A 15,222-nucleotide genomic window follows, 5' to 3' on the forward strand; every position below is an offset into this window, starting at 1 on the left:
ATGATCCCTCCTAGGCTCCGCCTTCCCCAGTCATTCTCTTTGCCGTTGTACAGGCAACATCTCCACGGAGATGGCTTAGAGTTTTTTGGTGTTTAACTGTAGTTTTTATTATTCAATCAAGAGTTTGTTATTTTAAAATAGTGCTGGTATGTACTATTTACTCTGAAACAGAAAAGAGATGAAGATTTCTGTTTGTAAGAGGAAAATGATTTTAGCAACCGTTACTAAAATCGATGGCTGTTTCCACACAGGACTGTTGAGAGGAATTAACTTCAGTTGGGGGAAACAGTGAGCAGACTTTTGCTGCTTGAGGTATGACACATTTCTAACAAGACGATGTAATGCTGGAAGCTGTCATTTTCCCTATGGGATCCGGTAAGCCATTTTTATTACATAAGAAAAAAAGGGCTTCACAAGGGCTTTTAAGACTGTAGACATTTTCTGGGCTAAAACGATTGATATATAAGCATATTTTATACTTCATAGCTTTGAGGAATTATTTTATTCTTGGGAATTATGTAAAATAACCGGCAGGCACTGTTTTGGACACCTTATTCTCTAGGGGCTTTCCCTAATCATAGGCAGAGCCTCATTTTCGCGCCTCTATTGCGCACTTGTTTTTGGGAAGCATGACATGCAGATGCATGTGTGAGGAGCTCTGATACATAGAAAAGACTTTCTGAAGGCGTCATTTGGTATCGTATTCCCCTTTGGGCTTGGTTGGGTCTCAGCAAAGCAGATACCAGGGACTGTAAAGGGGTTAATTATAAAAACGGCTCCGGTTCCATTATTTTAAGAGTTAAAGCTTTCAAATTTGGTGTGCAATACTTTTAAGGCTTTAAGACACTGTGGTGAAATTTTGGTGAATTTTGAACAATTCCTTCATACTTTTTCACATTTGCAGTAATAAAGTGTGTTCAGTTTAAAATTTAAAGTGACAGTAACGGTTTTATTTTAAAACGTTTTTTGTACTTTGTTATCAAGTTTATGCCTGTTTAACATGTCTGAACTACCAGATAGACTGTGTTCTGTATGTGGGGAAGCCAAGGTTCCTTCTCATTTAAATAGATGTGATTTATGTGACACAAAATTTAGAGAAAATGATGCCCAAGATGATTCCTCAAGTGAGGGGAGTAAGCATGGTACTGCATCATCCCCTCCTTCGTCTACACCAGTCTTGCCCACACAGGAGGCCCCTAGTACATCTAGTGCGCCAATACTCCTTACTATGCAACAATTAACGGCTGTAATGGATAATTCTATCAAAAACATTTTAGCCAAAATGCCCACTTATCAGCGAAAGCGCGACTGCTCTGTTTTAGAAAATACTGAAGAGCATGAGGACGCTGATGATATTGGTTCTGAAGTGCCCCTACACCATTCTGAGGGGGCCAGGGAGGTTTTGTCTGAGGGAGAAATTTCAGATTCAGGGAAAATTTCTCAACAAGCTGAACCTGATGTGATTACATTTAAATTTAAATTGGAACATCTCCGCGCCCTGCTTAAGGAGGTGTTATCTACTCTGGATGATTGTGAGAATTTGGTCATTCCAGAGAAATTATGTAAAATGGACAAGTTCCTAGAGGTCCCGGGGCCCCCCGAAGCTTTTCCTATACCCAAGCGGGTGGCGGACATTGTAAATAAAGAATGGGAAAGGCCCGGCATACCTTTCGTCCCTCCCCCTATATTTAAGAAATTGTTTCCTATGGTCGACCCCAGAAAGGACTTATGGCAGACAGTCCCCAGGGTCGAGGGGGCGGTTTCTACTCTAAACAAACGCACCACTATACCCATAGAAGATAGTTGTGCTTTCAAAGATCCTATGGATAAAAAATTAGAGGGTTTGCTTAAAAAGATGTTTGTTCAGCAAGGTTACCTTCTACAACCAATTTCATGCATTGTTCCTGTCACTACAGCAGCGTGTTTCTGGTTCGATGAACTAGAAAAGGCGCTCAATAAAGATTCTTCTTATGAGGAGATTTTGGACAGAATTCATGCTCTCAAATTGGCTAACTCTTTCACCCTAGACGCCACTTTGCAATTGGCTAGATTAGCGGCAAAAAATTCTGGGTTTGCTATTGTGGCGCGCAGAGCGCTTTGGCTAAAATCTTGGTCAGCGGATGCGTCTTCCAAGAACAAATTGCTTAACATTCCTTTCAAGGGGAAAACGCTGTTTGGCCCTGACTTGAAAGAGATTATTTCTGATATCACTGGGGGCAAGGGCCACGCCCTTCCTCAGGATAGGTCTTTCAAGGCCAAAAATAAACCTAATTTTCGTCCCTTTCGCAGAAACGGACCAGCCCCAAGTGCTATGTCCTCTAAGCAAGAGGGTAATACTTCTCAAGCCAAGCCAGCCTGGAGGCCAATGCAAGGCTGGAACAAAGGTAAGCAGGCCAAGAAACCTGCCACTGCTACCAAGACAGCATGAGATGTTGGCCCCCGATCCGGGACCGGATCTGGTGGGGGGCAGACTCTCTCTCTTCGCTCAGGCTTGGGCAAGAGATGTTCTGGATCCTTGGGCGCTAGAAATAGTCTCCCAAGGTTATCTTCTTGAATTCAAGGGGCTTCCCCCAAGGGGGAGGTTCCACAGTTCTCAATTGTCTTCAGACCACATAAAAAAACAGGCATTCTTACATTGTGTAGAAGACCTGTTAAAAATGGGAGTGATTCATCCTGTTCCATTAGGAGAACAAGGGATGGGGTTCTACTCCAATCTGTTCGTAGTTCCCAAAAAAGAGGGAACATTCAGACCAATCTTAGATCTCAAGATCCTAAACAAGTTTCTCAAGGTTCCATCGTTCAAAATGGAAACCATTCGAACAATTCTTCCTTCCATCCAGGAAGGTCAATTCATGACCACGGTGGATTTAAAGGATGCGTATCTACATATTCCTATCCACAAGGAACATCATCGGTTCCTAAGGTTCGCATTTCTGGACAAGCATTACCAGTTTGTGGCACTTCCGTTCGGATTAGCCACTGCTCCAAGAATTTTCACAAAGGTACTAGGGTCCCTTCTAGCGGTGCTAAGACCAAGGGGCATTGCAGTAGTACCTTACTTGGACGACATACTGATTCAAGCGTTGTCCCTTCCACAAGCAAAGGCTCACACGGACATTGTCCTGGCCTTTCTCAGATCTCACGGGTGGAAAGTGAACGTAGAAAAAAGTTCTCTATCTCCGTCAACAAGGGTTCCTTTCTTGGGAACAATAATAGACTCCTTAGAAATGAGGATTTTTCTGACAGAGGCCAGAAAATCAAAACTTCTAAACTCTTGTCAAATACTTCATTCTGTTCCTCTTCCTTCCATAGCGCAGTGCATGGAAGTAATAGGTTTGATGGTAGCGGCAATGGACATAGTTCCTTTTGCGCGAATTCATCTAAGACCATTACAACTGTGCATGCTCAGTCAGTGGAATGGGGATTATACAGACTTGTCTCCGACGATACAAGTAGATCAGAGGACCAGAGATTCACTCCGTTGGTGGCTGTCCCTGGACAACCTGTCACAGGGGATGAGCTTCCGCAGACCAGAGTGGGTCATTGTCACGACCGACGCCAGTCTGGTGGGCTGGGGCGCGGTCTGGGGACCCCTGAAAGCTCAGGGTCTTTGGTCTCGGGAAGAATCTCTTCTCCCGATAAATATTCTGGAACTGAGAGCGATATTCAATGCTCTCAAGGCTTGGCCTCAGCTAGCAAAGGCCAAATTCATACGGTTTCAATCAGACAACATGACGACTGTTGCGTACATCAACCATCAGGGGGGAACAAGGAGTTCCCTGGCGATGGAAGAAGTGACCAAAATCATTCAATGGGCGGAGACTCACTCCTGCCACTTGTCTGCAATCCACATCCCAGGAGTGGAAAATTGGGAAGCGGATTTTCTGAGTCGTCAGACATTTCATCCGGGGGAGTGGGAACTCCATCCGGAAATCTTTGCCCAAATTACTCAACTGTGGGGCATTCCAGACATGGATCTGATGGCCTCTCGTCAGAACTTCAAGGTTCCTTGCTACGGGTCCAGATCCAGGGATCCCAAGGCAACTCTAGTAGATGCACTAGTAGCACCTTGGACCTTCAAACTAGCTTATGTATTCGCGCCGTTTCCTCTCATCCCCAGGCTGGTAGCCAGGATCAATCAGGAGAGGGCATCGGTGATCTTGATAGCTCCTGCGTGGCCACGCAGGACTTGGTATGCAGACCTGGTGAATATGTCATCGGCTCCACCATGGAAGCTACCTTTGAGACGAGACCTTCTTGTTCAAGGTCCGTTCGAACATCCGAATCTGGTCTCACTCCAACTGACTGCTTGGAGATTGAACGCTTGATCTTATCAAAGCGAGGGTTCTCAGATTCTGTCATTGATACTCTTGTTCAGGCCAGAAAGCCTGTAACTAGAAAAATCTACCACAAAATATGGAAAAAATATATCTGTTGGTGTGAATCTAAAGGATTCCCTTGGGACAAGATAAAAATTCCTAAGATTCTATCCTTTCTTCAAGAAGGTTTGGAGAAAGGATTATCTGCAAGTTCTTTGAAGGGACAGATTTCTGCCTTGTCTGTGTTACTTCACAAAAAGCTGGCAGCTGTGCCAGATGTTCAAGCCTTTGTTCAGGCTCTGGTTAGAATCAAGCCTGTTTACAAACCTTTGACTCCTCCTTGGAGTCTCAATTTAGTTCTTTCAGTTCTTCAGGGGGTTCCGTTTGAACCCTTACATTCCGTTGATATTAAGTTATTATCTTGGAAAGCAATTTCTTCTGCTAGAAGAGTTTCAGAGTTATCTGCTCTGCAGTGTTCTCCTCCTTATCTGGTGTTCCATGCAGATAAGGTGGTTTTGCGTACTAAACCTGGTTTTCTTCCGAAAGTTGTTTCTAACAAAAACATTAACCAGGAGATAGTCGTGCCTTCTTTGTGTCCGAATCCAGTTTCAAAGAAGGAAAGTTTGTTGCACAATTTGGATGTAGTTCGTGCTCTAAAATTCTATTTAGATGCTACAAAGGATTTTAGACAAACATCTTCCTTGTTTGTTGTTTATTCTGGTAAAAGGAGAGGTCAAAAAGCAACTTCTACCTCTCTCTCTTTTTGGCTTAAAAGCATCATCAGATTGGCTTACGAGAATGCCGGACGGCAGCCTCCTGAAAGAATCACAGCTCATTCCACTAGGGCTGTGGCTTCCACATGGGCCTTCAAGAACGAGGCTTCTGTTGATCAGATATGTAAGGCAGCGACTTGGTCTTCACTGCACACTTTTACTAAATTTTACAAATTTGATACTTTTGCTTCTTCTGAGGCTATTTTTGGGAGAAAGGTTTTGCAAGCCGTGGTGCCTTCCATCTAGGTGACCTGATTTGCTCCCTCCCTTCATCCGTGTCCTAAAGCTTTGGTATTGGTTCCCACAAGTAAGGATGACGCCGTGGACCGGACACACCTATGTTGGAGAAAACAGAATTTATGTTTACCTGATAAATTACTTTCTCCAACGGTGTGTCTGGTCCACGGCCCGCCCTGGTTTTTTAATCAGGTCTGATAATTTATTTTCTTTAACTACAGTCACCACGGTATCATATGATTTCTCCTATGCAAATATTCCTCCTTTACGTCGGTCGAATGACTGGGGAAGGCGGAGCCTAGGAGAGATCATGTGACCATCTTTGCTGGGCTCTTTGCCATTTCCTGTTGGGGAAGAGAATATCCCACAAGTAAGGATGACGCCGTGGACCGGACACACCGTTGGAGAAAGTAATTTATCAGGTAAACATAAATTCTGTTTTTAAGCAATTTCTGATTTACTCCTATTATTATTTTTTATTTGTTCTCTTGGTATCTTTATTTTAAAAGCAGGAATGTAAGCTTAGGAGCTGACCCATTTTTGGTTCAGCACCTGTGTAGCACTTACTGATGGGTGGTTAAATATTTTAAATGGACATGAAACCCAAAATGTTTCTTTCAAGATTCAGATAGAGCTTTCAATTTTAAAAACAAGGATTACTTGAACAAGGATGTAAGTACAATAAATGATTAAAAAAACAAGCATTTATAACAAACTTTATTAGGATGCGGAACACATCACTTTTCAAGTATTCTTGAAAAACTTCTGCCATATTGTTTGCCAGAATCATGCACACTCTTGAGCCTGCTTACCTGCTTTTCAACAAGAGCATTAAAGGGATATAAAACCAAAAACTTTTCTTTGTGATTTAGACAGAGCATACCATTTTAAAAAAAGTTTCCACTTTACCTTTATGGTCAAATTTGCTTTTTTCCCATGTTATTCTGTGTTGAAGAGATACCTAGGTAGACAGGAGCACTATATAGCAGGAAATAGTGCTTCCATCTAGTGCCTTTGCAAATGAATAACATTCTTGCAAAACTGCTGCCATATAGTGCTAAAGAAATGGGCTGACTCCTAAGCATACATCCCTGCCTTTCAACAAACGATACCAAAAGAACAAATATAAATTTATAATAGAAGTAAATTAGAAATTTGTTGCACGCTCTATCTGAACCACTAAATAAAGATTTTGGGGTTCAATACCCTTTCAGTAAATTTGATAAATAAATATAAATATTCCATCTTAATATGAGGAGAGTTCACTGCTTCATTCATTCATTACTTTTGGGAATTAAGAACCTGGCCAACAGGAGGAGGCAAAGACACTCCAGCCAAAAGCTTAAATACCACCCTCAATCATCTCATCCCCAACTCATTCTTTGCCTTTCATCACAGGAGGTTGGCAGAGAAGTGTCGGAAGATTGGAGCAGTCTCTTATGGAGGATAGTACTCTTCGAAATGGGACTGGAGTTTTAAGTAGTCCTGTCAGCCTCTCAGTGAGAGCATTGGTGAAAGTTCTCATGATTAACAACTCCTTAAGCAATCAGCGTTAACGAGTTTCCCTGCCTGCTTTATACACTCAAGTCCATGTCAGGAGCGATGCTACTAACCTGTCACACTTGAAGGGCCTGTTCCACGGCATAGATTCTGGTAAGATTGTTTTATTTATACACATAACGCAAGAAGGCAGGGTCACAGTGTGTCTCCTTTTATCTGTATAGAATCAAGAGTGAATATCCCTGGAAAGGAGGCTATTGAACAGGGGGGTTATGCATAATATCTTTATTGTGTTTGATGCTGCATCATGTGTGAGATAAGGCTCTAGCAATGTGTGAACAGTCAGGTGTAGAGCGACGCAGATTATTTTGGTGTGTTTTCTCTATAGTGCAGGGGCGGTTCTGCATGGCACTCTGTGACCGGCTGTGGCCTCTTCTACTTCCTCTTTCCTGATCGGCAATTGCGGGAGACATAACGGTTTTCCTGTGTCCGGCTCATAGGAGGTGGTGAGTGCCCCGGCCATTGGTGTATAAAGGTGCCATTTATTCTATCTAGTCCGTATTAAAGGCACAAGCTATGGAGGACTCTGATATGTTAGAGGATACTCCCTCTTTAACTAAATCTAATACCGGTGTTTATTGTGAGGAGGTACAGATTAATCTGTCTGCTCAACTGTGTTCCACATGCTTTGATAAGATTGCAATATCTAAAAATATCTAAAAGATATTTAGTACTACTGAGCCGTCCACCTCTGAGGGTTCCTTACATACATCTTCAGGGGTCATCTACTCCGTTGGAAGTCTCTGATAGATTATCTGATGTTGAGGACGCCTCCGACTTATCGGAAGGTGCTCTCTCTGGGACGGAATCGGCGTCTTCTAAGCCTCCAGCTATGGGGGAGCCTGATTTTAAGTTTAAGATGGAACATTTGCGCTTTTTACTGAAAGAAGTGATTGCTACGTTGGAGGTTCCGGAACCGAAGCTTCCAGAAGAACCTTTGATCCCTAAGCTAGATAGGTGGTATTTTAGACCTTCCCAATTCCCATGAAGATGGCTACTATTATTAAGAATAAGTGGGAGAATCTTGACTCATCCTTTTCTCCCTCTACCTCTTTTAAAAAGCTGTTCCCCGTTCCGGACTCTCAGCTTGAGCTATGGGGGGCCATTCCTACGGTGGATGGAGCTATCTCCATGTTTGCTAAGCAGACGACTATTCCCCACGATGATAGTTTGTTGTTCCAAGAGCCCATGAATAAAAAAAATTTGAATCCATGTTGAGAAAGATGTTCCAACTCATAGGGTTTGTTTTCCAACCGGCAGCAGCCATCGCTGCGGTGGCTGGAGCGGCTACCTACTGGTGTGATGCACTGCCAGCTATGGTTGAGATGGAGACTCCCCTCGAGGAGATACAAGAAAAGATTAAGGCCTTAAGGGTAGCTAATTCTTTTATATGTGATGCTAATATGAAGGTTATTCACCTGAATGCCAAGACATCAGGTTTCTCTGTTTTAGCCCGCACTGCTCTGTGGTTAAATTCGTGGTCTGCTGACATGACTTCCAAGTCTAGATTACTATCCCTTCCTTTTCAGGGGAAAGTTCTTTTTGGTCCAGGCCTGGACTCTATCATATCCACGGTCACGGGAGGCAAGGGTGCTTTCCTTCAGCAGATAAGAAGAATAAGCCTAAGGGCTCTACTTTTCGTCCCTTTCGTGCGGACAAGTCTCATCGCCAGCAGCCTGCTGCAAAGGCTGAGCAGTCCAAGGAATCTTGGAAGCCAGCTCAATCTTGGAACAAATCCAAACAGAGTGAGAAGCCCACCGAGACAAAGTCGGCATGAAGGGGCGGCCCCTGATCTGTCTCTGGATCGTGTAGGGGGCAAACTATCTCTGTTAGCAGAGGCTTGGATGAGAGACGTACAGGATCCTTGGATTCTGGAGGTTATCACCCATGGTTACAGGATAGGGTTCAAGACTCATCCGCCCAGGGGCAGATTCCTCCTATCAAACCTATCCTCCAGACTAGAGAAGAGACGCCATTCTAGAGTGCATGAGAGATCTCTCCTCTCTCTGAGTAATTGTTCCAGTACCTCTAGCAGAAAGGGGTCTAGGTTATTATTCAAACCTTTCTGTGGTCCCAAAGAAGGAGGGCACATTTCGCTCAATTCTGGACCTAAAGTGCCTAAATAAGTTTCAGTCAGTTTCATCATTCAAAATAGAGACTATCAGATCGATTCTGCCCCTAGTTCAAGAGGGGCAATTTATAACGACAATAGTCTTGAAGTATGCTTACCTTGACGTGCCAATCCACAAGGACCACTTTAGGTTCCTAAGATTAGTTTTTCTGGACCAACACTTCCAGTTTGTGGCCTTACCGTTTGGTCTGGCGACTGCCCCAAGAGTCTTTAGGAGGTTCTGGGAGCGCTGCTCGCAGTAGCGAGAGCCAGAGGTATTGCGGTGGCCCCTTATCTGGACGATATCCTGATCCAGGCTTCGTCCTACAGTCTCGCGGAGGATCACTTGAGGGCTCTTCTTCTTCTCCTTCGATCCCACGGATGGAAGATAAACGAGGGAAAGATTTCTCTGGTCTCCAGCAACAGGGTGGAGTTCCTGGGTACGATAATGGATTCCATATCCATGAAGACAGAACAGAGACCTTCCAAGACTGCGCCCAGCTGTCTTGCCCTTCAGACCTCCTTAAGGCCATCTGTAGCCAGGTGTAGAGGTGATCGGGCTCATGGTTTCCAGCATAGATGTCATTCCTTTCGCCAGGTTCCATCTCAGGCCTCTGCAGTTATGTATGATGAGACAATGGAACGGCAAACACTCAGATCTATCCCAACAGATATCTCTGGACAGTCGAGCGAGGGAATTTCTCTCTTGGTGGGTCCGTCCGGGACAGTTGTCCCAGGGGCCATCCTTCTTGAGACCATCCTGGGAGATTGTGACCACGGATGCAAGTCTATCAGGATGGGGGGCTGTTGGGGTGCCAGAAGGGCACAGGGAAGGTGGACTCAAGAGGAGTCGACCCTACCGATAAATATCCTCAAATTACGAGCAATTTTCAGTGCTCTGAGGGCTTGGCCCCTCTTAGGGTCATCCCGTTTCATCAGATTCCAGTCAATCAACATTACCTCGGTAGCGTACATAAACCATAAGGGGGGGAATGAGAAGCTTCCTAGCCATGAGGGAGGTGTCTCAGATTCTGGAATGGGCAGAGACCCACAGCTGTTCGCTCTCAGCGATCCACATTCCGGGTGTGGACAACTGGTAAGCGAATTTCCTCAGCAGACAATCTTTTCACCCGGGGGAATGGTCTCTCCATTCCGAGGTGTTTGCAGAAATCTTCAGCAGATGGGAGACGCTGGAGATAGATCTCATGGCGTCCAGACTCAACTTCAAGCTTCCCAGATACGGGTCGCGGTCCAGGGATCTCCAGGCAGAGCTGATAGATGCCTTGGCGGTACTTTGGGAGTTCAACCTAATTTACATTTTTCCCCCGTTGCCACTTATTCCTTGAGTGGTGGCCCACATCAAACAAGAGCAAGCTTCGACTATTCTGATTGCTCCGTTGTGGCCACGGAGAACGTGGTTTGCGGATCTGGTGGGAATGCCGTTGTCTCCTCCATGGAGGTTGCCCTGTCGCAGGGACTTGCTGGTTCAGGGTCCTTTTCTACACCAAAATCTCGATTCTCTGAGACTGACTGCGCGGAGATTGAACGTCTAGTCTTGGCCAATAGAGGGTTCTTGGAGAGAGTGATTGATACTCTCATTCAGGCCAGGAAACCGGTCACTCATCGCATCTATCATAAGGTGTGGAGGACCTATTTATTCTTGTGTGAGGAATATGGAAATCCCTGGCACAAGATTAGGGTATCCAGGATTCTGGCTTTTCTGTAACATGGTCTGGATAAGGGCCTTGCCACCAGTTCCTTAAAGGGACAGATTTCGGCTTTATCGGTTCTGTTACACAAGAAGCTTGCAGAGCTTCCTGATATTCAGTCCTTTGTTCAGGCTCTGTCCAGAATCAGACTGGTATTTAGACCTTCTGCTCCTCCTTGGAGCTTGAACTTGGTTCTTAAGGTGTTGCAGAGGGCTCCGTTTGAGCCTATGCACACGCTTGACATTAAGATTCTTTCCTGGAAGGTTTTGTTTCTTCTGGCTATTGCATCGGCTCGCAGAGTCTCTGTGTTAGCGGCCTTGCAATATGAGCCTCCTTACCTGATTTTTCACGCTGATAAGGCTTTGCTTCGCACTGGGTTGGGATTTCTTTCCAAGGTGGTGTCGGATCCAAACATCAATCAGGCGATAGTAGTTCCTTCTTTGTTACCTAACCCTTCTTCGCCTAAGGAAAGGTTACTTCATAATCTGGACGTGGTTTGTGGCACGAAGGATTTCAGACAGACTTCATCCTTGTTTGTGGTGTATTCAGGGAAGCGTAGGGGGCCTTTTCCACTTCACTGTCTTTTTGGTTGAGGAGCATTATCCGTTTGACCTATGAGACAGCGGGACATATGCCTCCTCAGAAGATTACGGCTCACTCAACTCGGGCTGTGGCCTCTTCCTGGGCCTCTTCCTGGGCCTTTAAGAATGAGGCCTCTGTGGAGCAGATTTGTAAGGGGGCTACTTGGTCTTCCTTACATACTTTTGCAAAATTTTACAAATTTGATGTGTTCCTTGTTCCCTTGGCAGAATGACTGGGGGATGAGGGGAGTGGGGGAGGTATTTAAGCCTTTGGCTGGGGTGTCTGCCTCCTCCTGGTGGCCAGGTTCTTAATTCCCACAAGTAATGAATGAAGCAGTAGACTCTCCTCCCACAGATGGAAATTAAATTATCAGGTAAGCATAATTTATGTTTTCAATTAATTATTATAGTTATTCTCTTGCTTAAATGTTGTGAAGGTATTCCCTGCATAGGCTTTATATACAGCCCTGACTATTGAATTATGAATTTTACAAAAATGTTGGTTAGTGCATATGCACCATGAACACATTTTTATAATATCACAGTAGTGTCATATCACTGTGAAGAAAAGAAAAAAAAAATCAGTATTTTTGCAATAGTATGTAAAATTGGAATTAAGCATAATATACATTTTCCATAGCAATATCAGTGGTCTAACACTTGTATTTCAACTGTACTTAAAATAATAAAAAATAATGTAAATGAAAGATGACTGCATTTTATTGAAAATGCACATATGCTCGAAATTCCCAGTGCTGTATTTTCTATCATGTTAAATGATTGAGAAAAAAACTAACATAGAGAGAAAATAATTGCCAATTTTCATGAGTCTACCTTTCAATGCTTCACTGCTTAGCTTTAAAATGTATGCAGAGGTGTAAAGGTATAATATTGTTATACTGAGGATTTAATTTTCTAAGTTGTGGCTATGTATTCATGTATGGTAATAATTTGCTATTATTTTTTTTTTAGTAAAGACACTTTTTAAATGTTTGGCTTGTCATTATGCACCATTTTGTTCTTTATAAAAAAAAATATTAACGCTATAATTTTTAATTACATAAAATCCGATTTGCACAAATATCCTAACTAATTTTGTGATTCCTCTCCCCAGTCCATCAGGATTCTATGAACTCAAATTCCAATTCAGTAGAAAAAAAATGGCAATATCCCACTTACAAAAGCTTATAAAAAACATTTGTGGCATGGGGGATAACAGGGGCAAAACATTACAGAAGCTTTTTAAATATTTTTGGACTTTTCAAACTCTATAGCCCTGACCTACTTAAAATCCATTTTACGCTGTTTTGGGCTGTATATCTTTACTATTTTTGCTGTATTTTCCAATATCAAGTTTTGCACAGATTGTTAAAGGGACAGTCAACACCAGAATTTTTGTTGTTTTAAAAGATAGATAATCCCTTTATTACCCATTCCCCAGTTATGCATAACCAACACAGTTATAATAATATACTTTTAACCTCTGTGATTATCTTGTATCTATGCCTCTGCAAACTGCCCCCGTATTTCAGTTCTTTTGACAGACTTGCATTTTAGCCAATCAGTGCTCACTCCAGGGTAACTTCATGTGCATGAGGTCAATGTTATCTATATGAAACACATGAACTAACATCCTCTGGTGGTCTGGCTACACTACAGAAAAAAGTAAAAAAAAAAAAACAATTTTTTTTTTTATTGTAAACTAGTGGCATAAATGGAGGTGTGTACAGGTCACTCCCTATGCAGTGAACAAGTGAGCATGCTCACAAAACGCATCTGCGTTGTTTCCTGATACACCTGGTGTTTTTACCTGTGAGCTTATAAAGGTCTGGTGAGCCCATCTATGTTTTTATATTTGTGTGCATTTAATAAAAATGGATTTTACCTTTTACGTGAGACTACAGCTGTTATTTGCAGTGCGCCTTCCTTTGGAATATTTGTCTGGATCTGTTGGCGGACTTGTCCTAGGCAGCATAGCTATACAGCTGATTTCGTCTCGCGTACATCCACTCTCTATTGAGCCGCGGCGGGAGACAGGGATCTCCGCCCCTTCAAGCCTTACAGCGTTAGTGCATAGTGCACTTCCAGAGACAGACACCTAACTGTCTCCGGCCTAGATCAATACTTGGGGTTAATTTTAGTCACGTTAAAAGGTCAGGCACAGTTTTGTAAGTACACAGCTAGATTAAATCTAACTCTTCCATTTTGTTTGTAATCTAGCTGTGTGCGTGCAAGAGAGAGCCAGACTTTCTATGATATGCACCCAGTCAGATTTTATTATGTCTATTTACGTCTTTTGTATATGCAAATAAAATGTTTTTTCATCATATTGCAGCTGCAAAAAGTTTTTTGTTTGGTGCCTAGATTTTCAAATTAAATTTGTCAAGCCCTGCCTTATATTTAAATATAAGCATTTTCTAACACTTGAGTCACTCTTTTAACACCAATAAGCTCCCATGTTTAAAAAGGTGCAGCTCATGTGTACAACAAGCAATTCTTTCTGCTTCACATGTTGCTACTAATATAATTATGCTTAGGGCATTTTTTTTACATTTTTTTGTTTGTTTTTACAATCCCCCCCCCCCCCCCCCCCTGAAAAATGTCTGCGGACTCCCATAATCAGATGCCTTTTTATCAATGATCACTTGATAGCAACCTGAGCTAAAGAGCACACTATCATCTTTCAAAAAAGGTGGTACATACCCAATTTTTTTATGGCAATGTGGTGTTATTAGGATCTGTTTTAAAGAAACCTAAGATAGTCTAGTACAGGGATTTTCAACCTTTTTTTGCTGTGGCACACTTTTTTACATTAAAAAATCCTGCGGCACACCACCATCCCAAAATTGTACAAAATCACACATTGTCGCCTAATACAGTATATATATATATATATATATACATACAAACACACACTGTGCTGCCTTTCCTCCTACAAACTATACATGACATATTGACATTCATTCACAAACATAATGATTGTCTGTGAATGAATGTCAATATGTCATAGTTGTAAATGATGCCTGATGAGCCTGTCACATACCTCCCAATATTTCAGAATTTGAAAGAGGGACACCCCCGCTGGCTGGAACTTTTCTGGAGGAGGAGCAAAGCTGCGCCAGAATGCATGGGGCATTGAAGTGTTGCGGCGTGTAGAGCCGGCACTAGACACTTGTTGTGGTGGGTGGGGGTTCCTTCCAAGTGTGAACACGGGTTGGGGGAGCAAGCTGCCACTGCGCTGTTACCCTCAGTCATCATCTCACTCAAAATGAGTGAAACGGCCCAGAATAAAAAACAAGCAAAATTTAAAAAATATGTCACACTGTTGTCAGTCTGCCGTGGCACACTGGTTGAAAAACACTGGTCTTAATTACTAGAATAACATCTCATTTAGAAACAGAATCTTATTGTCATACGGGGAGTATTGTGTTCTATAGGCAATAAGTATTCATTTTGTTATTAGGATAAAATACATTATATGTTCAAAGTATGTGGACGCCTGACCATTACAACTCTATGAGCTTGTTGGACATCCCATTCCAAAACCAATGGCATTAATATGGATTTGTTTTCCCCATTTCTGGCTAAAACAGGTGTTTCTGTGGAAAGTTGTGCCCATTTATGAGGTCAGGCACTGATGTTGGAAATGAAGGTCTGACTCACAGTCCGCATTCCAAAAGTATTTAATGGGATTGGGGTCAGGGCTCTGTGTATGCTATTCATGTTCCTCAACATCAAACTCATTAAACCATGTCTTTATGGACCTCACTTTGAGCACAAGGGCACAGTCAAAGGGCCTTCTCAAAACTGTTGCCACAAAGTTGGAAGCACCCAGTTGTGTAAAATGTCTCTTTATCTTGCAGTATTTAGATGGCACTAAACTGTAACTAAGTAGTCTTTCCTAAACCCTGAAAAACTGCCCAGACTATTATC

At 42.8% G+C, this 15,222-nt stretch overlaps 1 protein-coding gene across 2 annotated transcripts in view; it reads left to right on the forward strand.

Moving 5' to 3' along the window:
* KIF16B (kinesin family member 16B) overlaps positions 1-15,222 on the forward strand; it is a 999,411-nt gene that overhangs the window by 497,901 nt on the left and 486,288 nt on the right. The window lies entirely within an intron of this gene.

Source organism: Bombina bombina, chromosome 4, assembly GCF_027579735.1.
Source record: "Bombina bombina isolate aBomBom1 chromosome 4, aBomBom1.pri, whole genome shotgun sequence".
Taxonomy (NCBI): Eukaryota; Metazoa; Chordata; class Amphibia; order Anura; family Bombinatoridae; genus Bombina; species Bombina bombina.